At 35.1% G+C, this 27,558-nt stretch overlaps 2 protein-coding genes and 1 non-coding gene across 4 annotated transcripts in view; 1 reads left to right on the top strand and 2 right to left on the bottom strand.

Moving 5' to 3' along the window:
- LOC143893441 (cytochrome P450 27C1-like) overlaps positions 1-27,558 on the top strand; it is a 363,376-nt gene that overhangs the window by 121,050 nt on the left and 214,768 nt on the right. The window lies entirely within an intron of this gene.
- LOC143893435 (uncharacterized) overlaps positions 1-27,558 on the bottom strand; it is a 109,911-nt gene that overhangs the window by 61,275 nt on the left and 21,078 nt on the right. The gene's annotated exons all lie outside the window — the stretch shown is intronic.
- On the bottom strand, positions 9,425-9,544 carry LOC143893510 (5S ribosomal RNA). Its single transcript, XR_013255821.1, has one exon. It is a non-coding gene; the product is annotated as a 5S ribosomal RNA (ribosomal RNA).

The following is a 27,558-nucleotide window of genomic DNA, read 5'->3' as shown; positions in this document are numbered from 1 at the left end:
TTATATATATTTTTAAAAAATATATAAATAAATTATTTTGCTTTTTAAATAATAAAAATTAGCGTATTATTTTGATGTATTATATATTTTGAATAATATTCGATAATCGCCAGTTGTATAATGCAAATTTTGAATAGTAATACAAGAATTTGCAATAACTTTCAAATTGTCAAAATTTCTTCTTATCTTATTTGTTATAGAAGAATTATATATATATTTTTTGTTAAATGATCTAGATATAATAATCACCTTATTTTAAATAGGAAATAGACAAAGTTTTACAGTAATATCATTAGCAAAAAAATAAAAATGGAAGAGAATCTGTTCTTCATGGCAAATATTAAGTCCGATAGAAAAATAAAAAGGTTTTGATTGAATCAAGTACGGTATAGCATATCCAAATAACTTATGTATAAAAAATTCAAGAGAAAATACAGTTGGCGAGAGACACCCTATATACTCCGCATAAGGTGCTCTGTTTATGACGTCGGTCTTGCCGTGTAAGAAAAGAATAGATGTATGGTCGCTGACGTGCAACAGGTTATTCTTATATGTATACGTAGCGCATCGCACGCACACATGTGCAGCCTCGTATATACGCAACACGTGAACGATGCACGTGTATGCCTCGCGTGCGCGGTGAAATGTGACGAGGAAATATATATATATATATATATATATATATATGTATATATTGTTTATTATACATATATATTTATGTAATATACAATATAGGCGATCTCATCGCATCGATGGATGAACGCGTGGGACGGAGGAAATTAATGTCGTTCTTAGAGAAGTTAACGACCTTCACCGCATTTCGTGAAGAAGATTAATTGTTACAACCTATTAATTTAAGTACATCGATATATCATATTTATTCAACAATATTTGTTCGCAAACTGAAGAACTGCAAACAAAATTTTATTTTGACGTGCACGTTAGGCTTCTTTTAATATTAGGAATTTTTGTTTGATTTTTTTTGCGTAGCCATTTCATTAAAATGATGATATAAATCGTTTCACAATACAGTAACATTTATAATTGTGTCTTTATCGAGTCTTTATTGTCACGAACATTACGTATTCAGTGTCGAGAGACATATCTTCATTTTCCTCTCGAAAAGCGTGTATGCGTGTGAATATTGTGAATGTATTACATTGTTTCGTACGCGCGATACTATCGTACTGCTTTACAGACATTGGCATTGATAACTCACTTATCGTGACACGTATAACGACCGCGACGATTATGGCTGAAAGTGGGACTAATGGTGTGTAAAATTTGAATAAAACTTGAATCGAAGTCAGATACTTACTTGGATGTATGTGTGAGAAACACTGTAAAACAAGATTCGCTCTTGAAACATTTCATTCTTCGGTCGCAGAGACTCTTACAAAACGAAACGGCATGGGCTGGTCGCGCGGTTGAACCTTTCGTATATAAATTATTTAATTCTTCCAGATATCACTTCGTTGACTTCATTACCAAACCGATCCGCCCGTTACGAACTGCTCCTTATCGTCAGCTCGACTTCATCGCAGATAAAGTTTCATGTCAACGAACGTGGTCTTGTCCGGGAAGATGTTCGTGAACGCCCGGATCATATTTTTAACATTGGAATTATTTTAAAAACTACGCATAATCTCTCTAATTTCGAGATCTCAGCGCTTGAAAGATATTATATTATGACAAAGTAACAATGTTCGACATTTAAAATATCTCGTTAGACTTTTTATTTGTAGTTGAAATTAATTATATGATTTTTATAACTTGTAAATTATAAAAAAAACAGGCAATTTTATTTAGGCGCAGAAATTGTCTGTAAGTCACTGAAAATATTATGTAAAATGTTTAAAAAATAGAAAGGATTAATTCAAATAAAAAAGATATCGCTGCTAGTTCTTTATAAAATTTTATGCTATATTCTATGCGACGTTTCGCTGGCGGAACTGGTATTTTATAGATTTTCGTTGCATTCTTGCGGATTTCAACGAGCCCTTAACAACTTCACTAGCTTTCTCACAAATAGAAAATAACGTTACGATTTCTATCAGCATGTTAAATAATAAAAAACAACATTAATTTTTAATACCAATATTTTAATATCCATGTTAGCATTAAAAATAACTAGACATGTAAAAACTATCAATTTTTTCTTTTTTTTTTAACTATTAACATTGAATTGATTGAATACATATTACACAATGTATTCCACAAATCGATTACAAGAAATGCCATATACAAAGTATAAGTCTTAGAGAATTAAATATTATTCATTTTTATAATATAAAGAGATTTATATATATTACTTCATCAAGTCGAACTATCGCGCATGAAGTAATATGCAAAAATATCACATCATATTTCTGCAAAAACATTAAATACAATTTTTAATATATAAATTCTTCGTATAAATAGTTTTTACAGTTGATAATTAATCTTTTTATAAAACTTAACGTCATGTTATATCATAATCCCAAACACCACAAGACACATCGCGACCATGTACGTAAGAATCTTATGTAAGAATCGTGCAAGCGAAACTCGCGCATCCGATTTTTCTCATAAATTTCTATATCTATGGCGATGGCAAAGCCTGAACAGGGATAGTCAAAGGGGTTATCGAAATTTTTTTTTGCGTAGGCGTTGTAGAAACAACGCCTCCCCAATTATCGAGGTACATAAGTATACATTATGTCAACGAAAACGAGCCGAAATTTATAGCGCATATCTCCCTCCCCCCCCAAGCCCCGGAATAACTTATCGGAAGTATGTAAATTGAAAAGCGGCGCGCGTGGGTATTAGATAGAGAATCGTGGATCGTTTGTTTAGCCCGTGGTCTCGGGGTGGAGACGAAAGAGACGCGGTCCAGGAGGGGGTTGGTCGAACGACTTAATCTTCATAATGAATGGCTTCCACGGGCCACATGATTGGTGCGCAACCTTAATTATTTATTTGTAATATCTGGATAAACGGGGAGGTTCTCCGTCGCTCGCGCTCGCGCGCGCACGCTTTATTGTGGCCGAAGAGGCATTAATAGCCCGCGATAGGGATCCGACGTGACGGTACACGATCCCTTCATGCTGACGTTGGATCTCTTTTCGATGAGAAAGAGAAAGGGAGGGAGGGATAGATCGGCGAGGTACTTCGGCGCGATATCGTCTCGATCGCGCGGTTTTACACGACGAAAGGAAAGTGAAACCAGTTTGACGTTCGGAGAGTAATGCGTCTCGATGACAGGACGATTTTCGATATCTCGATACCGTTGGACCGGAGTAACTGATGTCACTGTCGCGCGGCTTGAAAGCAGGACGGTAAATGTTCTATTCTGTGTGTACGTATTATTTTCTTACGTCTTTTTCTTATCTCTCTTACGTCGTATAAGATTTCTCCCTTTTAAATCAAACGGTTATTCTGCAATAGTCGCGAAGTACGAAGAAAGGTATAGAAGAAAAGTGCATTTCGTGGCTATTTATTTTATGCAAATTTTGGATATAAATAATAGTAAATGTTCGTGATGTATCAGAAATAATCTTTATTATAAATTATGGTATAATAGTTATTTGTGCAACAAGTGCTGTAAGATGAAAATTCCCGGGTGCGGAGTTTAGTCCAGTCATTTAGTAGTTTTACTTGGAAAGTTTTCCGGGAGTTTTGATATTTGATATTTTAACAGATTTTGAAGTGCTCTTTTCGAATTTTTACATTTGCCCCTGGATCTTTTGGCCGCTTCTTCGCTTCCACGTTAATTTATGGAAAAATATGACGCTCAAAAAACTGTACTTAACCCACAACTTTTTTTCCGATGTTACATTTTACACATAAAAATAGTTCATGAAATAAATTAAATTTAGAGAATATTTTCTCTATAATTATTTATATATTACTTAGTTTTTGTAAAATAAATATTCGTCTTTCTGCGCTACGTTAATCGTTTCACAGATAATTACTAATAACGTGTATTATCGCACAAAATCACACACATTATCCAAAATGCCACCAATGGATAAGTATTTGTACGCATGATCGGTTTTTAATTTTGGTGGGTTCACAGCTGCCATAATCAAGTTAAGTCATAATATTCAAGAAAAGCATTACTCATTCTCGCCTCCGTCCCCCTGGACCAGACTTCTGCGAGTTGTATTGAAGAGATTGGCAAGGTTTCACAGATGGGAATTCCAGTGAATCGTGTTGACTCTTGTCCTGGTATCAAAGACCGTCGATTTGTCAAGCACTAAACATATGTGGTTCCTTTTCCATGCTGTCTGTCGCAACTTAATTATTATTTAACATCGATAATATGGCGAGTTTGTGCAATTGAGCACTAGCCCAGACCTATGATAGAGGCATTAATACCGTCATGATAACGATGTACGGAACATTCTTCATTGACCTGATCTTTGGATAGAATGAGAAGGCGGGACGCTAAACTATGTATTACAAAAATACAGACTCAATTGGGAATTTTCTCCTAGGTTTTATTCAGTATGGTTTTACAACATAACATACGTTGGATCGAGTAACGATAAATTGCGCCGAAAGAGAGTATTGTTATTTTTGTTGTATCTAACCGTTTTTGGTGCGCTACCTTTTCTAAGCCGAAGGCAAATTTTCATCTTTACGCCACGACTTGCACACCCTATTTTATATGTTGCAAGTGCGTGGAAAGTGTCTATCACGCACACGTAGCGTGCGCAATGGGCCGCTTTCCATGCACGTGTTACATAAAATATAATAGGTAATGGATTATTCGTTTGCAGCAATTGCAACAATTGCTTGTATAATATTTGTTCCGCAAAGTGTCAATAAATCCTTTTTATAGCACATTAACAGCATCTGAAGATTCAATCGGGTAAGTGGTTGTACGGAGTCATTAGATTGATTATAGATTTTTTGGATAATTAAAGGAGCGCTATATAAAATACTTTGACGATATTCTATTACTGAAGTACACAAGTTTCTTTTCCATTATTTTCTTCTTTATCTTTATTTTTAGGTGATTTATGAATAACATAACTATCGTCGTCAAGAAACATTACCGAATCAAAAATATCTTACGAAATTGTTGTTATAATAGGTCACTATCGTTGTAGAATATTTTTTTTATTATTTATCGTAAAGGTTATTAAATAACTAAATGATTAAAAGTATAAAAAAATTTTCATATAACATAAAAAAATATTTTAAAATCTGAGTGGGTGCGTTTCCGAAATAACCAATTCGAATGATTTTTCGATCAAGTATCGTTGCATACTACTCTACAGAGGAATCGCAAGGTCGAATTTCTGTTTCGTTTTGCTCGCAATGCGCTTCGTCGAGGTTTACTATTTCTCGCGTGTCTCCGTCGGACGAATTTGGACGCCTCCGCGTTCGAGAGACGTGCGCGCTGACCCGGAATCCGGCAGTAGGAAGCAATGAACTTTTGCGCGAACCGCGGTTTGCGCGTTCAGGTACGGTTACCGAAGGTACCTCATTTGTCTTTCGACTCGGCCGCACCGCTGCTGCCGTGAGTTATATTTAGTTAGCCACTATTTCAGAGCGCTTCATGGATACAATTGCTATTTCTTATAATGCGCTTTATCATAGACACGAGATAGTAACTCCGTGAATCAAATAATCGCGCGACAATATTACAAACTGCGTATTTACTATACCATATATACCAGTCATTAATCTGCAAGTACTTTTAAGATAATGAAATTGGAACATCAGTGTATCTCATGCATCAAGTAATTTTTTCAATCAAAAAGAAATTAATTTTTACATGTGCCTGAGAAACTATTTAACACACAAAAGATATCGAAGCTTTAACACAATCCTGTAACGGTTTTTAAATATTAAGATTCAATAACAACAAATTACAGTAATAACCGAGAATAATAACGCTGTTACGAATTACGTTTATGCATGACAGATGATTAATGAAGATATTAATTATGACAATATATATCTCGACATTTATGTTAGTTACTTTGAGAAGAATGTATACGTTTGAACAGTTTCGTGATTTAGTACTTGTACTTTCAGCAAATAAACATTGTGGCTTGCAGTAATGTTAAAGTAAATTTTGATTTATGCGGCTTCACGATTTCACAATCAACTTCGCTATTGTTTAGAAGAAGTATTAGCACTTTCGTTCAGTCTTGTTGAATCAAAATTTAATTAAATAAATAAATACGGACGTGGAAATCGAATAACAAGAGCATTATTCAAAATTACAAAATTTCTTCTTAAAACTGTATATTTAATCATGAATTTCATGCATGCATGATATATTATTAGATATACAATTATCATAAATTTTATTTATTAGGAAGTGGAAATCAAATATATTCGGAAGTTCGCGTGTCTCACGAATAATGCACTTTTATTCCATCCCCCAATCTCCATTGAACGTTACCAATTATCGCTCATTAATAAACGATGCATAATAAGTAAAACGTAAGCGACTCGAAAATCTTATACTTCTGCCTTTATTTGGATGCGCGCGCGGGCGCGCGATGGCATCAAACGGGTTTTCAAGCCTGGTCATCAGGAATTTATTAAGTTCCAATTAATATGTTCGCGAAAAGCATTATCAATGGCACGCGGCTATGAGGAATGGGCAACTTCTCCATAAAACTTACTCGATTATAATCTATTACGGAGATTACAATTCTCTGCGTGTCGTATATTTATCGCTCTATTAAGTTGCAAGCATATCTTTCAACGTAACGCAGTATGAATCAACGCGTGCGTGATACGCCGCATACGGAAATATCAGGTGCAATTGTTGCATCAAAATGACGGCGCGTTCAATCAGTCTGTATAGTGTCTGTAAAGAGAGAAGACTAGAGGCGGTAGATATAAAGTATATCGTTCATATAAGACTAACAATTAATTTATATAACTAAATTTTGTATACATCAATATATAAAAAGTATATAAAGATTTTTTTAAAGATATTTAGAGAAAGATAATATTTTCTACAAAGTAGAAATAACTACACAAAAAATTTAAAAGGTATTTATCATAATTAAGTAATTAAAAATAAAGTTTTAATGTATTTAGTTATAGAATATATATATTTTGAGTCATCAATTTCTTTATCCTTATTATCGTGTATTATATGTATAGTTATATGATCCGCGAACGAACCTGTTAATTACAATATTGGTTGTGACCAGACAAAAAATGGTAAGAAAAATATCTCTGGTATACCGTGTTACTGTGACTTAATGTAATATAAAATTGAAGAGTTACAAACATAAAAGAAAGCAACAATGCAAAGGACCCATCTACGGGTTAACGGGTATAACTATTTACTTACTTACTTACTTAAACTATCTTATCTTAAATCGCATTCTTTTTTTTTATATATAAGAAACCTTTATCCGCCAGTGATTAAAAACAAATTTAATTATTTATTACTCGACTACCTGGCTAAAATTATAACTAAGTGCACAACGTTTCAGCTCACGTTTAGAGCCCTTATCAAGTGCCGTCTAAAATATACATATAAACATCGCGATGTAACACTATAAAAAATATACATTAGAAATTAATCATAAAAACAGAGAGAATTACCTAATCATCAATAAGACTCGTCATACGTTTATCAAGACCTCCTTGCGTTCATGGGAATGTCCCAGCATTGTCACAAAGCACAAACTACGGGAAATCACTCATACGGAGTATATTGGTATTGAGTATTTCCAAAACTGATGTTGTCTTTTACATTTTACATAGTTTTGTATGCTTATTAATTTCTTTTTTTTTCTTTAAATTTATTTTTCCTTTCCATCATTTTTTTTATAGATCTATGAGCACCGGGCATCCTCGATAAGATGCCGGGTGGCCATGGCTATTACAGTTTGCGCAAAACAATGTAGATCTGTCAGTTATGCTGTCAGGAGTAATCGGACATTTTCCCGGCAAGTGCGGTTTGTTGCATTTTACGCAGCGATATCTCAGGTTACAGTTGGGGAGGCTGTATGTCCTAATCTTTGGCATCTTTTACATTGGATTGTTTTATTATTTTTAAGTTTTTCCCATTTTATGACATGGTGACAAATCCTATTAATTTTATGCAGTTTTTGTACTTTGCTTCCTGCCTCCATCTGTACCATGAACATCGGTAGTGATATGTGTTCATTGACCAATCTTTTCGTTTTAAACGGCGTTACTTTTTGGAACTTTACTTCTTTAATGTTTAATGCGTTTAGCTCGTCAAGAATTATTTGCGTATCATATGAGTGATCTATTCCTTTTAGAATAACTGAGATTGTTCTTTCTGTTTTGGGGGTAAACGTATAGAAACACGCATGGACACACACTTTCTCTAATAATTTTTTTGCTTGGTGATAATTTGATAGCTTGATTGAAAATTAGTTTGAGCTGCTTGTTCAATTTAGGTTAAACAGCTTTGTTCTTATCTTTATTTTTTTTTAAGTTATCTCTTATTTCTTTATTTTTTCAACTATTTAGTACATTATTATCTTCAAAAACATGTGTGTATAAAAGAGTGTATGTGTAAATGTCTGTGAATGTCCGCAGTGCATTGAACTCGAGTTTAAGGATGAAGTTCAAATAATTGTCATCCCTGATGCGGACTTTGTCCTATAGAAACTTTCCGGGAAATCGTCCATCAGATTTTTTTTAAATCTATCTTTTTTGAATTCTATAGAAACAAAGGAAGCACTCATCTAATCTCTCGTCACACTTCGATCTTAACGCTTATTGTTGTAGAGGCAACATAAATATCCTTTTACATTTATGATAAACTTCACAAGCTATCTTAATCGGACCCTTTCAATGATATGTTAACTTATATAGAAATAGCAAAGAAGTCTGTTTACGATAAATGTTTTTTTTACATATTTACATTAATACCTTCATGGCTTTTTTCTAAACGTTTGAAATTTTTCTCTATGTCACTGCTCGTTAAATATCTCAGTTCATGACGTAACAATTTCTTATTTATTTAATTGATCAGATTATAGATCAGGATAAGGACCAAAAATCTTAGCTTGTCTTAATGTATGGTATATATTTTTCAAAAAAATCTCTATCACCGATCAATTGGGCCATTTTTCAATTGTCTCATTTTTCCCTTTATAGGGATATTTTATATCGTTCTTGTTCTTCTTACTTAAATTAAGTTGCCATATTAAATTCGATTAAATAAAACAGTAATAATTATATAATAGATCTGTTTTTTATTGCTGAACTAGTGTAGACAGTTCAGCAATAAAAAAACAGACCCAATGTATCTCCAAGAAGTAAAATATTAATTATGAGTCATCGATTTCTTGAAACAGCAGACAAACAGTGAAATTCGAACATTAGAACAATATGAAACAAACGCTACAATTTCTCCTTTTTTATTGTATTAATTGGCACCCGATACCCAGACTAGATTTCATGAGGCAAAAAAAATTTTGGATAACATCACGCGGTGTTCCCAAGCGGTCACCCATCCAAGTACTAACCGCGCTCAACGTTGCTTGACTTCAGTGATCGGACGAGAACTGGTACTTTGAAACGTGATTTGAATGTTATCTGGTAATTTGAGTTACTCGGAGACGATTTAACTAGTTTTAATTCGAAAACTTTCAACGTGATTGGTGAAACGTTATCTTTACATCTTACGGAATAACATCAAATACAATATTAAGGACTGTATTTATACAAAATACGCCTAGTAAGCTAGGAACATTAAAGTAACGTTTAGAAATATTGATTTTACGTGTATTTTTTGAACGCTTTAATAATATTTTTTATATATAGATATTTTTTAAATATTATTGCTTCCTCACACACACACACACACACACACACACACACACATAGAGGAAGCTTTGTTTTCGTGAATTTCGTATATGAACCTTTAATTGCGTATAAAGTTGGGTCTAGTCAACCAAATTAAAATGAATTATATATGAAATATAGGGGTAGAAGAAACCAAAGAAAAGATTATTTTTTGAGTTTTTGATGCCAATATGTTCAGTGTTCTAAAATGTCGAAATATTGCATTAAAATCGCATGTCCGTATGTATGTGTATATGTGCAGATTTGATGTCCGTGATTGCTCTAACTTCCGTAAATATTGAGATATCGTTTAATCAATAGAGTATCATTCAAGGAAGGTTGGTATTGAATTTGGCGATGATCGGTAAGGGTTTTTTTTTTTAATTTTGAATTTTTTTAGAAATGTCCGTGGTTGCTCTAACTTCCGCAAATTTGGAGATATCGATCTATTTCTAATTTTATTATGTTTTTTAGTTTTTTCTACCGTTATATATATATTTCATATATAATTTTTTAAGATTTGGTTGATTAGACCCAGCTTTATACGCGATCAAAGGTCCATAATTTTGATAGCATATAAAGCTAAGTCTAATCAACCAAATTTAAAAGAATTATATATGAAATAGGGGTAGAAAAGATTGAAGTAAAAATTGTTTTTTGAGTTTTTGTTGCCATTGGTTGATTAGACCCAGCTTTATACGCGATCAAAGGTCCATAATTTTGATCGCATATAAAGCTAAGTCTAATCAACCAAATTTAAAAGAATATATGAAATAGGGGTAGAAAAGACCGAAGTAAAAATTGTTTTTTGAGTTTTCGATGCCAATGTGTTGCTTATGTTCGAAAACGCCGAATTTAAATTTTTTGAGGATCAGTTTTGAAGATCGACTATCCATCAAATAACTTAGGGTAGATTGAGGCGAATTGGATTAATATAAGTTTTAAGACAATTTGCGTTAGTATTTTATTTTAAACGAGCAATTTTTCGTGCTAATTATTTACCTTATATCTATCATCGTTGTTTCTCGTTCAAAATTATATTGTTCTTCAAGTCTTCTTAATTTTGTTATGTTTAATTTTGTATAATCAAACTTTAACATTCTTAGAAAAATTATTTTTTTCCAATCTTCTAAGTTTTCTATAAGTTGGGGTACATCTTTATCTTCTGTAGAAGTGGACACACTCTGCCACTTCTCTGCCAATTGAGTGGCTTTTTTCTCCCAAACCGACTTTACATTTGAGAGAGGGTACGTTTCTCTCTTTTTCTCTTTGAACCACTCAATCCATTTTATTTTATCTAAAGTCGGAAAACAACATAAAATTCATTATTTTTAATGCTAAAAATATATGAATATACGAATATACACATTTACGAAAAAGGTGTTACCTCCTTTTAGTAATAAAAATATAAATACAAGTAACTTATGAAATGTTGAGTGTTTATACTATTAAATGCTGTTAGTGGACCGTTCTAACGTCCCCCTTAGAAAAAGACAAAGAGTGAGTTAATCTAAGATTAAAAGTTAACCGACACTTGTGAAACTGGTCTTTAGTGTGAGCTTATATATGAACGAAGCTTAATAGTAAATTAGAGAGATTAATTTTGTTCGGCTTTCAGTTGAATCGCTCATCGTTGTCGCAACATTAAATTGATAAATGATGACGCACCGCGATGGGAAGTTTATAACTTGTTCCGCAAAAAGATTCAGAGGGAACTAATTGGATTACACTGTTTAACTCGGCTACATCCTCCTAAGAGATGCAAATTCTTAGAATTTCAAATTGTTTGGGTGACTCGAGATTGCTCTCCCCGCTATTGTCTCGAACCTCGAGGGAAGTTGGGAAGTGGAGTACGAGTCTGCGAGACGCGAGTAACCGTCATCGTCGTCGTCTCGACGTGGCGGCTTCATGAATTCGCGTGGCACGCGTATGCATTATTCATGGCGTCGTGAATTTATCGTCGAATCCTCGAGACTGTATTATCGTGATGCAGGGAGAAACACCCTTGAAGCTTCGCGACTTCGTGTGACGTTTGTTAGACCGCGCCCCTAGACCTTCGTTCCACGTCGCAACCAAGAGATATGATAAGGGTGATCGTTTCCCCACCGCAAATCTTAACGTTCACCAGATTGTCGCTGAATGAGAAATTGCTGCAATCCGAGATGCACAGGATGCGACTGTACGAATGTAATTAATCATGTCTCACTATACAAATATAATTAGTCATGTCTTATACGTGTGTGATCACTGTGATGATTGACTAATGATTATTTGCATTTGTTTTGTTTATTACGACAGATTTGTAATCGTATTTGTTATTTTTATCGTTTAATTAATCGTTTTATGATAAACGATTAATCATTGATTATAAGGTAATTTGAGCCTGAATATACATGAATCTTTATTTAATGCATTAAGAAAATGAATATATACATAAAAATAAATATTTATTTTTATTATCTACTAATTAATTGATAGTAAAAAATTTGGAAAATACAAATATTTGGTACAAAACAATTACAATCTGCATAAAGAAAATAATTTTAGTTTCTATTTTAGTATATTAATAATTATTTAAAAATCCAATGGAGATAATCTTTTTTACAAGACACGAGAATGTAATAAAATGCATAAGAATGGTGAACGAATCTTATTCAACTTTTATTATAAGATTCTTCTGAAGGAAAGAATGAGGAACTCTTAGGGTTATCTACATTAAGATTTCAGTCTGTGGTTCGCCCAATTTGCGAGAGATAAGAAACTGCCATTAATTAAAGTTTAGTGCGATAATGGTCCAAGAATTTCGATAAACGTCCATGTATTATCCACACCACACACACACACACACACACACACACACACACACACACACACACACACACACACACACACACACACACACACACACACACACACACACACACACACACACACACACACACACACACACACACACACACACACACACACACACACACACACACACACACACACACACACACACACACACACACACACACACACACACACACACACACAATTGGCATATCTCTAATATTTGCGTCAGGGTTTTGCGTTACGATATCTTGTTTAAAAAACGAAAATCGTCATTCTATCAAAGTTTAATAGCTTCTTCCTTATAGATTATAATTTCACGCAAGAATCTTCCGTTTTTTAGAATCTGTGTGGAGAAAGAGACACATATGTTTAAGAGTGTACACAAATATACAATACCAATTATAAAAAATAAACTCGTTACTTTTTAAAAAATAATTTTTGAAAATAGAAAAGAAACTAAAGAACACACACACACACCCACAATTTGTTGACTTATTTTTATGCTTATCGTTAATATAATTTTTATAATAACTTTTTATAAAAAAAATTGTGATAAAAATTACACAATAATAAAGAAGTTATTAGGATTAATTATGTCAATTAATATTGACTATGATTTAATTAATTTTTCATCTTTTTCTGTCCTTATTACTATAAAAAGAGCTAGATTGCTAATTCGTTAAACATGCGTTCAGCTTTAATGCAAAAATTAATTTTATTTTCAGCTTATCGAAGTTTTCCCAGCTTCAATCGCCTCGTAAAACCAATTTCCCGATGTTTCACGCCTGGTCTATCACGCGTCTAGTTTTACACGAGCATGTGTGTACGCATGCGTGTGATTTCATCCACGCATAGATGCGCAGAAACGCGTGGCGGCGATGGCGGCGGCGGCGGCGGCGACGACTTCGACTTGCTTCAATTCTATTCTAAGTTGACCTATAGAAACGGTTCCTTCCTTGATGCGTATACGTGTACGAAACTCTCTGTCTTGGATTCGCGTCGTGTCGCCGACTCCTCGTTTTCTGGGTGGTCGAAATACGCTAGCGATAAATTCGAACGTGGCGTCTCGCCGTACGCGGAAGTTTCAAGAGGTTGTTGCTCGTTTCTCTTTTTGTTTGGTCCACCTCGCGACCCCGCGATATCCGGTTTGAATATTCCCATAATTGGTCGCGATATTGTTCCGGTTATCGATACACTCGATGTTGGGAATTGAAAAGTTGGGTTTTATCATCATCTTAAATTACTAATCTTAAATTCTTAAGTGCGGAAAAAGTATAGGCAAAGTGCAAAGTGTTTTAGAAATAAATTATTTTTCTTTCAGACAAAATTAATATTAAATCTTTATGCTTTAAGAATATTAATGTTACGGGACAAAAAAATATTAACCAAAGATTAAAAACTGCTAATCGACCATTTCGAATAAAACATAAAGAATTTTTATAGCATTACTTTAATACAAGTTATGCGCTTCAGGACGGTACAGCTGTCACTGAAATGCCCTAATAAAAGTAACGGAATATTTTTCAAGGCCGCGAGACTAATATTTTATGCAAATAAGATTAATGGAAATGGCGGAACGAACGATGCGGTCGCTGGAAACGTGCCAGTTACTGGAGAAGCATTAATGCAATATGAATACACGTGTAATGTGTTTGCAAATCTAACGAGCATAATTTATGGAAATATATGTTTAATGAGTAAAGAGAAAGTAGATTTCTATCTCTCTCTCTCTCCCTCTCGCGACTGTCTCATTTATCTCTTACTTTAAATATTTTAATCGTCAGCTTTATTTCAAAGAGCAAGGTGTCATAAAGGAGTACTGTAAATGAAGTGCTATAAATCACGTGTAGGCGACTTTGTGGCGTAGCACTTTATTTTAAATCTGCTATATTGACATGGAGATGTCATGACAGATTGAATAATAGCGCTCAGTGATTTCTCTAAGTCAGTCTAAGTGCTAACAGCGCGCTGTGTATGACAAAATCATCCAATTGGTCAGGTTACATCTGTCGGATTGTATCTATCTTTTGTTAAGACTAGTTAAAGTCATATATTTTGATATTGTATCTACATAGATATCCGATAGTCTGATTTTTTTCTATTATTTTTTTTTAAGAATTATAACAGCTATGCGGAATATCAGAAAGCGGATAAACAAGCTAGTTCAAATAATCTCTTCGATGTCAGACATAACACGGCGGCGGTTTGCTCGGCGAATGTGTATAACACTTTCAACAAGAGAATGAATGAAGACAGCGCCATGGTGAGGCTAACAAAATCGAGAGTAGATGAGTTTAGGTTTTCGTTGCCAAACGCATACGCCGCCTCGCATAATAATTATCCGAGTTCAACGACTTCGTAGATCAAAGCCAACGATTAGATAACACATCGTGAAATTGGACAACGTCGCGATCGTCAGCGAGTGCGAAATTGAACTGATGCTGCTGGGCGATCTTGCGCAGAGCAAAGATCGCGAGTAACTCAAGCCCATGCACGCTCGCGATTGCGTGGGTTTGATTAATTATTGCGCGGTCTAACGCGTCCGCGTGAAAAATTAATTCACTGATTTGAGAACGGTTGTATCAACGAGTCTCGCATTTAAATTAACGTATACGTGATAGCGCAAACGACCGGGCAGCAACTGATTCAGGAGTTTCTCGCTCGCATTCTTATACACCACGTAAATAATTGAAGTTAGTTTTTCTGCTGTTTCATATATAGTACTTGATTTTACATATTACTCGATTATACATATAACAATTTCTATTTGCGTAAGAGAAAAATGTCCTATTTAAAACGTAACAGGATTTAATTAAATGTTTCTGCGTATAAAAATAACGCGTGGGATACTTTTCTTCGAATGTTATAAGCTATACCATGCAACATATGTACTTTATCGATGTTCAAATAAAATTTTACTTTTAGAGAGAATGTCAGATGCTTCTACTTTTTTATCAAACACGATCACATATGTTTCATAATGTGCCGGGAAAATAAATCTTGATCAGGAAGTTGATAACGGAAAGTGTTAATATAAAATAGTAGATATTTAGTATAAAATAATGAAATACTTAAAATGTCCCTCTTCGAATCGTCTTCCTTACATTTTTAATTTTCTAATAAATATTCTATATTTTTTAATAAATATTTTAATATTTTCTAATAAATATTTTAATAAATATATTCAACGTCGTGCTATATCAATCTAAAAAATTTAGAAAATAAAATTACTCCATATTAAAAATTGCAATCAAAAATATATAAATAAACATTGATTGCTCATCGATGATAGACGTTATCCAATTTCAAGAGAAAGTTCTCACGGTCTCACGATAAATCGTGATCGATATCTATCGTACCATTGTTCCACGTTGATCTAATCGAAGACACCTCAGCTAGAACTCGATAAACTCGACCAACCCCGCGTCGTTCGTTCTCTGACAGACGCGACTAATGGACGATAGGATATATATACGTGACGAGCGATTTCAGGAGCGATCAATCAGGACCACCATGACCTACGATCTCCTGGAGACAGAATGTACCGAGGTCGTCTCCAATCACTTCCTGATCGTGTCCGTCAGATAGGGCATCGGAAGAGTTCACGACACGTCGCGACGTGGCGCTAAAGGGATCGCTCAGGCCCCCCAGTGCGACACTCCCCTCGACCATCGTCTGCATACGTGCATACCGTCTCCTTGTTATGCAATCAAACGCGAGACGAAATGTGCCGGTGATGCTGACGCTCCAATCAATCGTGTAACTAATATTTAAGAAATGGAATATCGAATTCTGCGCAATATGTCGCTTACTTATTCCTTTTGCAACCATTTAAAGAAAACCTAATATTTGTAATAAAAAAGCCACAATTTTTTCGAAAATGGAAGTATTGGTTTAGTTCTAGTTCAGTCAGTTCAGATGATAGCCACATTTCTCCTGAATAAGAAAATTTTTATAGTTTTTACGTTTCAGATACCTAGAACAGCATAGAATTATTTACACCATTCATGTACGCTTTTTTTGCGAGTTCCTAGTGATCAAAATAATAACAATACCAAAAAAAGAGCGTTTTTGTTATTTACAAAATAAAAATAAATTCTTAAAATAAGACAAAAATATTTCGCTCATATAAAGCTTCCTCTATGAGGAAGCTTGTATTTTATTTTATGCATAATTATTAGTATTTATTAGTTTGACTTTCTCATAGAGAAAGTTTTATGAGCGAAATAAAATAGGAGCAATGGTAGCGATCTGTAATGATGAGGAAGCAATGTGCAAGTTTCTAATTTGCACACTTTTTTATCATATATTGACAATTTTTTTCTAATTCTATTACATTCTTAAGTCTTTTCTACCCTTATTTCATATATACATAAATCTTTAAAATTTGGTTGATTAGTTTTTGAGATATAGCCGTCCGAAATTTTGAGCAATACGTGCAAGCATAAGAGCTTATAAAGCTGGATCTAATCAATCAAATCTTAAAGAATGATATATGAAATAAAGGTAGAAAAAACTGAGAAATATAATAGAAATAGAAATAGATCGATATCTCAAAATTTGCGGAAGTTAGAGCAACCAGAGACATTTCTTAAAAAAAATTACAAATTTTATTTTAAAAAAAACCCCTTTACCGATCATCGCCAAATTCAATACCAGCCTTCCTTACATGATACTCTATCGATTAAAAAAAATTCAGCCGAATATCTCAAAATTTGCAGAAGTAGAGCAATCACCGACATCAAATCCGCACACACACACACGCACGCACGCACGCACGCACGCGCGCGCGCGCGCGCGGACATTTTTAAAAATACAATTTTTCGACGTTTTATAACATTCTGAACACATTGGCAGCGCCAACTAAAAAAAATTTTTTTACAAAAACAAAGCTTTCTCTATGAGGAAACAAACATGCAAAGTTTAACGTTATTTGCTTTTTTCGTTTCCCTATACAAAAAATTCTTCTGAAAAATATCTTTTTTACAATCTTTCACAAAATACCCTCTTAAGAGATGGATCATTTTTTCAAGTATCTAATCTTGTCGTTTTATCTCTCACCTTTCAAGCTGTGGCCTTGATAATAATGTACGCGATACTTATTATGCGCGAGCTAAATAAGGTAAATATACCAATTCCTGGATACGTACTTACTTATGTCTGGACATTTTTATCATTTTAGTCCTTAAATAAGTTATAACGCGAATTAAAATCAAAGATAAAAATATTTTTTTTGTATTATATTTTTATTTTTGATTTTAATTTGCGTTATACTTATTTAAAAACTTAAATAATAAAGGTGTCTAGACATAGGTCTTAAGTGTCCCGGCATTGGTACATTTACCTTAAAATAAAGTATATAAGATACGGTTATGTGCAAAAAATCTTTCCGATATGATTGCAATGTCACGAACCCAAATATTTTGCTTTCTTTTCTCCTTTTTTCTCTATGCATGTCTTGTGCCTCTTTTTCTTTATTTCTTTATTATTTTCATTCTTACTTTGTCCTCGCCTTCTTTCTTTCTTTCTTTGTTTTCCACTTGTTGATCTCTGGCAGTACCCTCTGACATTGGCCCCCTGTAGAGCCGTCAGTTACGCCATTGGCCTCGGCGCATCCTTGACTGACAGAAACCGAGGGCTCATGATATGTGGTCGACTTCTCGACGATTGCCTACGGCGTTGTAGAAACGTCGCTAAAAAAATGTTTAAAGCGTCACGTAAACAATATCGTAAGATATTTTTAGACGATGGCCGCCTATATCGGTGTGCAACTTTATTTTCGTGGCGAATATTTTACGTACGTCATCACTCGACAGTTTCAACGAGTATCATATTTAGCTATCTATTGATACTATTGATAGTTAAGAATTTATCTTTATATTATAGTACAATATTTAGAAAAATATATATAACAAAATATTATAAGAAAAATACGTACTAAAGATGACAGAGAGAGAAAGAGAGTTGTTAGTCATCAAATATTGAATGCTACATACATAAATTTGCATAACTTTCTAAAAATGACAAATTTATCTATTATTTTTGAATTTATGTACTTTTTGCATTTAGTCTCTTATCTCTACTTCCATATGTATATTCTTTCCTATAACTAAGTGCAATGTATCGTAATTCTTCTCATATCTTCCTCGTACCTATACGTCACAAAACATCTAACAAGAAAAAAATACAGGACATCATCAGTGACACTGGTAACGCCTTCCGGCCTTGAAAAAGTTAAAAACGCGTCTGTCATTGTCTGTCATTTCGTTCGGACGTATAAGTAGCATTTACCGCGTTAAACGACAGTGTCACAGAACAGAATGGCCAGAGCGCGAAACTACGGCGAAATAAAACTTCCCCGTCCTTGCTCCGGGCGACTTGAGAGTTCGACGCACCTGCTGTCCCGGCTAATCGTCGCTTTAAGTGATCGCGCCACGTTCCACCAGGTACGTAGACCCGCACTTCTTGTTGTCTAGCGCACTCGCCCCGGGGGATTTGCTGCTCCTCTTCGCTTAATCGTCCCGCGTGCATCCACGGCCGCCTCATGGTTTGCGAGCGCGAATCCATCCGGAACGACGTTCGGCGTCGTAATACCGCGCGCTTTCAAGCCAGCACGCCGTCCTCTACTTAAGCGCATTAAGGATAAGGAGGACTCTTAGGACTCTTAGCGCGTAGGAAATTAACGAATTAAGTATCGTTCGCGCTTGCACACCGCTAAGCGTTACCGCGCCGAGAGTCGTGTCCGCAGAGAGAACAGTCGGGCTGAGAAAGTCGCCGAGGTGAAATGCCGACCCTGTAGAACGAAAGTGTGAGAGAATAACCGGCTAAGGATCCGAAGCGGAAGTGTTCGGTTTTAGGGATAATTTTACTCAATTAAAGTATGGAGATTGAAGTATATATACTTAAGCGAATTAATTTTATTATACGAATTAAATGTTTTAACCGATTGATTTAGTTGTGATTATACAAACTTTCAAAATTGCCGAAATATGTTGCTTATATCAAATGCAAAGTCAATTTCTTCTTAATGAGAAGTCCTTGACTCTTTTGCTTATTGTTAGTAAAATTTCTAATAAATTTTTAATGAGGCTCATAAAAACGAAGGGCTTCTTGTAGATTAATCTACTGATATGCATGTAAAATAATATTCATGCTGCAAGAGTTAGAGTAAGTATCTTAAAGTAACGGACATTATAAGTTTCTTTATGTATAAAATGACGTGTGTAAGGTAAAGAAGGGTAATTTGAGTCAGTTAGAGAAAAAAATTGGATAACAAATTTTCAAGACAAAAAGCAAAAGCCCCATGATTTCTTCCCAGTCTGAAAATTGAAGAGCTCTTATCTGTTTTGAAAGTTTCTTATCTGGTTTTTTCTTTAACTGACTTAAATAGCCTTTTCTTACACTAGAATTTTTTCGTAAAACGTCATTAAACTTGTCAAATTTAAATTCACGACGAGTAATAAACTTTCCCGACGCCTTTCGTAATCAAAACTCGACTCTGAATTTTCCGAAGACTAATGCGTATTCATTTTCCGCCAATTGTAGAGCATTATACATCGCGAGGGCTTTTCCCGTTACATTCCACTCCATTCTGTTGTAATATCGTCACGGTTGACTGACGCACTCTTAAAAGCTTTAAAACTAATTATCCCAGTGGAAGGAAGAAAAGGCGTCCCGCAGATGGAGACGCATTGTTCGTTCTTTGCGACGATCTCTCAGCAAGATTGGACCGGTGGCGAGACGAAAGTGCGGATAAAAGACCCAGCATGTCGTTTACGCGATAATTGATTCGACGATCCCGAGAATAGGACCGTCGCGCTAAAAGTTCAGAGCATGGAAATAAAGTGCACGTTTGTCCTAAAAAATTAGATATTGGCTTCCTCATAGAGGAAGTGATGTCTTAAATCACGGTCTTTACAGGTCTCTCAACTCTGATGTGTGTATGTGCCAAATTTACCGAAATTTCTATAACTCCAGAACTAATTAACCAAATCTTAACGAATTGTATATGAAATAGGGGTAGGATTTTCCGGGGAGTACTATAGAGTGTATAGTTTTTTTTTACCGATTTTCTGAAAACCGTTTTTTTTTTATTGTTCTAATTCTTGAGTAAAAAAATTTGACGAAGCAAGAAGAACCCCTTGATTATTAGCAATTTTTATTAATTCTATATATTCTTCAGTTTTTTTCTACCCCTATTTCATATATAATTCGTTAAGATTTGGTTGATTAATTCTGGAGTCATAGAAATTTCGGTAAATTTGGCACATACATACACACATACCGACATTTTTTAAAATAGCGATTTTTCAACGTTTTAGAACATTCTGAACACATTGGCAAAAGCAACTAAAAAAAAATTTTTTTTACGAAAACAGCTTCCTCTATGAGGAAGCAAAATAGGACTCGGTGTATTGTATACAGGGCGTTGAAAAAAGGTGGTACCAAGTTTTAGGAGTATGTAGTACTCGTGAAAACAAATCGAAAAGTCTTAACAAACTTACTCCAAAAATCATTTATTTTCGAGTTATAAAGCACGGTACTGCTCCGATGTATTCTCTGTTCGTTTCACAAGTATGCACTGTATAAAACATAAAGAAACATTTGAGATTTAAGAGTAGAGAATCTATGTTTTATTCAGAGTTAATTAGATTTAATGATATATTTTACGATATAGTTGACCTTTTAAGACCAAGAATAGCATTCTGATTTTGATTTTTACGAGTAAATTTTTATTTTTTCTTGGCACAGGAAATATTGGAATATTTCATCTAAGATATAAAATACAATATATTATTGTTGCAAGCTGATTGGATTAAATTAGTAGTTATTTATCATAAAATATAAGTAATTAAATATAAATCAAATAATAAATGTACTTTGTATATACTACATAATAATCAAAGAAGCGAGAGAGAAAATATTTTACATAAAATAATAGGAATATTGATACAATGCTACGATGTTCATTTCTATCATTTACAAAGATATCGGAATGCTTTCAGCTTTTGCATTTTATTTGATAGAGCCATTAATAAAAACGCATTTATAATTACATTTGTAAATTTTTTATATCGATGTTTAATTCAATCGGTTTTAAGTCTCAAATTTGAAAAGAAATTATTTGGCAAAATTTCTCTCTCTTTTACTCGCATGGATAGATGATCATCTCCCCTAGAGAATGAAGTTTATGTAGACGATACTCGCGACAGTGACTCTATAATCTAATCGCCATGCGGCACATTGTTAGGAGCGACTCAAAGAGATCAGATAGGCTCGTTGACTATTTTATTGATAAAATCCCAGGGGCCCAACAAAGGCTTTTCCATAAACGCGGCTCGGATGAGCTAAGCGCATAAAGTATATAGATGCAAGGCACCTCCGACGTGTCGCGTCGGCCGACTAGGAATAAGAATCAATGAGACACGAAGGAGTAGATCGATGTGGGCGGCACCTTTGAGTAAACGAAGGGTCCGCCGAGCGGTCGAGGTAGCGCGCGGCATGCATCATCATCCTTCTAAACCCCTTCGCGTCCGGGGGTCGATAAACCCCCGGCGCTCCTAATCAGACCGCGGGCTCATCGGTGGTATCTCTTATATGCGTGCGCCTTATCCCCTTTACCGCCGGATGATGTATCGTGGTAATATTGAAAAATGGCCGCTGTCCCCCGCGCCGCGTGCAACCGCCATCGACGACAGATCCGGAGATGCATAATATACGATGGAGTCTCATTGGGAATCGCCCGGGGTTTTCGAGCGGGGTATTACGAAAAGCGCGCGCGGTGCCAACATCCCGTTCCGTTGGACCAAGAAGAGAGCTAGGATTCTTAACGGAGCGAACGTCTTGAAGAAGGAAGGGTAGAAGAAGGTTGTCTCGTCGTCGACGTAATTGAACGGGATGATAAGATCCGTCGGTTTTTTTTTCTTCGGAACTCACCGTATATCGTGTACCGGTTAGCGAGAAACGACAGCGTATTAATTTTGCTTTCGATCGGCGAATGGCGTCGAGCTAAGTATAATCTGCGAAATAATAACGTGATTAAGACGCGACTTGTGCTGCGAAGCATTTGGCCTTCGTTGAACGCGAAGCTGATCATAGGTTGGTAGAAACCATTGATGCGATTTGCTGATGGAATTATGTATATTTTATTTCTTTATCATATCTTAACAAACGCGATAAAAAAAAGAAGCGACATTTTAGCGAATCTTATACAATCAAAAGTAGCAACGCAATTTTATAGCAAGGATAAACCGCGTGTCTGAATATAATCTTTCACTGTTGATAACTTGATTGTTTTAATGCTAAAATATTGATTTCGTTACACGGACACTGCTTTTTTAACACATTCATTAATATAGGTACTTACGAATATTCTTATGCATAATTTCTCATAGATCTGGCGTGAAAAATATAAAGGTTTATATTGACAAAGACAATTAATAATTTTTATTACCAAATAAAAAATAGCGTGTTTTTTTAAAAGATAATTAAAATTTCAACTTTTTAAAAAGAAATCTGATGACAAATATCATTTAAACGAGTACTTATACTTCGCAGAAGTTGGAATTGAGAATATCGCGCACCGTTGAATTGATGTTACAAGCGATAGTGCTGCGGCAATTATATCAGACAGGCAATGCAAAACGTCTCGGAAAACTCGTATAAGAAATATCCGCGGCATGCCATGCCAGAACAGCAAGAACCTATACGGACACCTTACACCGATCCGATCGTTCTGTCTCGGGGTTGTTTATCGAGCGTATCGTGTAAATTCTTCCTGTCAATTGCATGCTGCGTAATTGAACGATATAGACGATAAAATAAAACAAAGCGAGAAAGATATATATGTTTGCGGTAGGCCGGCAAAGACTCGCGCGGAAATTTAAAGGCGCGCAAATGTCACGCTTGTCTGCATACGGCAATAAACTATTACGATTCCTACGTGTTGTGTCGTGAACGCTGATTCTGCGAGTTAGCAGTGAGTACAAATTGAATATAGAAATAAGAGATACTTCAAAACTACCTTGTTCTTTTAACACTTTTCTGAAAAATAATTCGTATAGAAAATATTTGTGTATAATATATAATTAGGTATTTCTTTAAATTAACATTCAGGTAAAATAGATACTTGCTTGAATCGAATGTGGCTTATTCTGTGCGCGGTTCAAGCATTAATAATCTTTACGTTGTTCATAAATATCGTGATCGACTCTAAATGCGGCTATCGATGAAAGCGACTTCGAGAGAAGACACCTACATACCTTCGAATAAACCGCAGATTTCTCGCGGTTTCTCGGGACTTAGTTAAACGGACACGAGATTACGAGGGAAGCGATCGCGTTTGATCGTAAAAATCTTGAGAGTAGACTCGTGCGTTGTTAGAAAATACTAATATGGAATATAACGCGCTCGTTTAGGAAGTCGAGAGATCGTTAAGTAATTTCCTATCTGAATTACGGTATAAAGATTACGAAGGTGCGCGTTTTGGTGATCGATATGCGGTGTCGAATCGACTCTCTTCATCCAAGTAAAAAGTTACAAGCAATTAAAAAATACTACGATCTTCAAAATGGCGTATCTTGAAACAGAAATAACGTTTACGTATCGTTTTGCAGCTCCGCAGTTAATGACCTGTGACTAATGATAAAGGAAGAGACAACGGTGAATCGGTAAGCCTCATCGGTGATTTTTATGCAAATTTTTTCGATAAGAGAATAACCGGTAGACATTTGGCATACTTTTTGGTTACCGCGTTTTCTTGTTCTCTATTATGTTTTATAATGCGCGATCACAAAGAGTAGGAAAGAGTATCTATCGATTTCCGTACCGTCCCATGCAAATCACTGTGATTCCCGATTCGAAACGAAGCGTGAAGGTTTTTGAACTCCAAGACGCGACTCCTGTCTCGAGAGAGAGGAAAGATCGGTATATAATTCGTCGTTCCGGTGTTTCATAACGTAAGGAGCTTAAGGATAATGCGGCAAAAGATATTATTATAGAAAATCGTTTAAAAAGGATACCGAATTTTATATTCGACCGCGTATCGTCGCTGATGAAAGGCGAGAAATATTTGTATGCTTGAAAACTACTAAACCTATAAGAAGTCGAAATGTGAAACCTAAAGATTGGATAGAGAAGATAAATAGAAATTCTGTTTAATAATATAGAACGATATACTTAATATTTTTTTTTTTTTAATTATAAATGTGGAAGAAAATATTCCCACAATTTTTTAGATATGCTTTGTAGTTTTATTTGTAAAAACAACGCCTACATGTACAATTTCTCGCGCAATTATTAATCCTCGACACAGTCTATTTCAAGAAAAGGTAATTTTCGCGTCTTCAATTATACACATCAGGAAACATCATCATTTCGCGCTTCGGTAATGTCGCGTAATTAACGCGCGCGGCGCATTTCGTCGCGAGTGCATTAACGAGAGTGCATTCGCGTCGCGAGCATGAACGCGAAATGTCCGTGTCCAGTATATACTTGTATATACATAAACAGGAAGCGAATCGAGCAAACGGAATCTCATAAGTGATGTCCTCGCACAAGAAAAAAATCTGCCGGCATATTAACGCGACCCATCGTGTTTTCGATCGCAGCGAGTGCGTATCATGTGTGCCGCACGCGTCTAAACGTGAAAGATGAACGATGAACGAAGGCGATCTGTAACGTTGGCGCGGGACTTGCGCGGCGCATTGCCGCGCAACGCGACCGGAAATTCGAGCTTCGGTCTCGGTCGTTTTGCGCCACCACGTCGCGGATAATAAATCACCGTGGAGAGATTATGCGCGAATTAAAAGGGCCGACGCCCCGGTAAAGGACCGGTCGTTACCGCGAACGTTCAATCGGCATAGCGCATGGGCAGCGTCGCGCGATTACGCATTGAACCGGATTGTGAATTACGTGGAACACGGTAGGTCGATGATATGCAGTTCAATGGCCATGTATCTTGTCCAATTAGATATATCAAACGTAATCTATTGAGAATATTATGTAAGTTATAGTGAAAATAAATGATCCAATCATTGATATTTAATAAAAAAAAAATTTCATGTAAATAGTGTTGCTATGCACGGAGAAAATTTTATATTAAATTTTGCTTTGCTGCCACACCAACTGCGGACCATCAAGACGCCCAAGTTTAAATGCTATAGTCTTATAGTAAAATTACTATGTCCATAGCATTTAATGCTACCATCATAGCATTCAATGCTATAATAATGCTATGATCGTAGCACTCCGTGTACGTATTTTCTTTATAGCTACATGAATATTGGGCGTTGTCATTTTTATTAAAAATTACTTACATAAAAAGTGAATATCTGAAACTTATAACTATATACGACAAATAGAACATGAGAGATAAAACATTTAGTCGTGTACACATAAGCATAAAAATTTATCTTATTTTAATAAAAAAATCTGTGAGTATAAAGTTTAACGAGAAAAATTTTTTGGGGAATTATACTGTTTAATATCTAGACATAACTGAATCGTATAATTGCCACTTAATTCGTATAATTATACAAATAATTCTACAGATTATATAATCCTTTTTACATTTTATTATAATTTTTGCGGCATTAAAGCGCGAATTTTATTGGATCTATGACAGCATAACAAATTCGCAAGAAATCCCCGTTGCCGCGGAAATTATAACACGAATTATTCTTTCCTCCACAGCCATGCGTTTTTACGATCCGACTTTTTTTTTACTTGATTCATCACGTCTCGCGGGTGAAAAAGGCACCGAGCTATTCGAGTACCTTTCAAATAAACGAACCGCTAACAATAGCAAACAATGGGAAATTACGCGGTAAACGCTTAACGTCTGCGGGTAGAAGTGACGTTAGACGCGCGCTCTCTTTCTCGAGTGGGAAAGAAACACGGCGAAGTACGCAATAATACACACTACATTTCTCACACCACGTGCCCACGGCGCCCACGTGCCGAGATATACGCCAGTGACGAACGTTTCTCTTTCGGTATGTACATGCAATAATCTTCCTCGTTGCATTAGCGCGACTACGCCTTTACGACAGCGACGATAAGAGCTGTGCGGCGAATGAGTTTTACGAATGAAATCGCGAGGGCTTCATACACGCATTTCATATTTCGCCGTGCGATTGGACGTATCTTCCTCGTGATAACAACTCGCGGAGATGAGGTGTTACGTAGTTTTAATAATTAATAGCGCGGCTAGACACGAAACTGGTGATGCGTCATCTAAAATACGAAATATATAATGATTTGAATAACTGTTTAATTGCATCATTCTAGCATTTTCTCGTTGCAAAAGCAACTTAGAGAGAGTAATTATATTTTGGGATATATATACACAATACTTGAATATGTTATATTTTTCAATTTCTACGATTTATAAAAGAATTAATAATGATAAAAAAAATAATAAAAAATATTATGGGTTCTAAAATTTAATTAGAACATTTTTTAAGAGGAGGACAAATAGATAAGTTTTTATTAGATATTATTTTTTAAAACTAAATTTATTTCCAAGAACATTGAACTCTAAACATTGCATCTTTTTTATCTTCCAATACTTTTATTAGCAATAACAGTTGTGAAAGACAGAGCGAGAAAGTAAAATTCTTAAAATAAAACGATATTATTATCATTTCAGGAGAACGAAATCAAAAAGAAAAATGGATTAATTTCAAGTATAATCGCAAATATAACGAGAAGAAATGTAGCTTTACGGAATGCTAATTAAATGCTTGCTTTCGATAGCGTTTTCAATAACTGGAACGAAAAAAGGACAGCATCGGTATCGATTTTGAATTAACGATAAGCATTAGACGAGTCGCTTAATTAAATGCTCGGATAGTAGCGGGTTTTTATTATTATTTTTTTTTATTGAAGTCTATGCTCTTGCGGAGGTGCTATTAGAATCGCGTCGAT

Source organism: Temnothorax americanus, unplaced genomic scaffold (assembly GCF_048541705.1).
Source record: "Temnothorax americanus isolate GAGA-0224 unplaced genomic scaffold, ASM4854170v1 Scaffold12, whole genome shotgun sequence".
NCBI classification, from domain to species: Eukaryota; Metazoa; Arthropoda; class Insecta; order Hymenoptera; family Formicidae; genus Temnothorax; species Temnothorax americanus.
The sequence above is the reverse complement of the archived record's forward strand: the minus strand, read 5'-3'. Positions and strand labels throughout refer to the sequence as shown.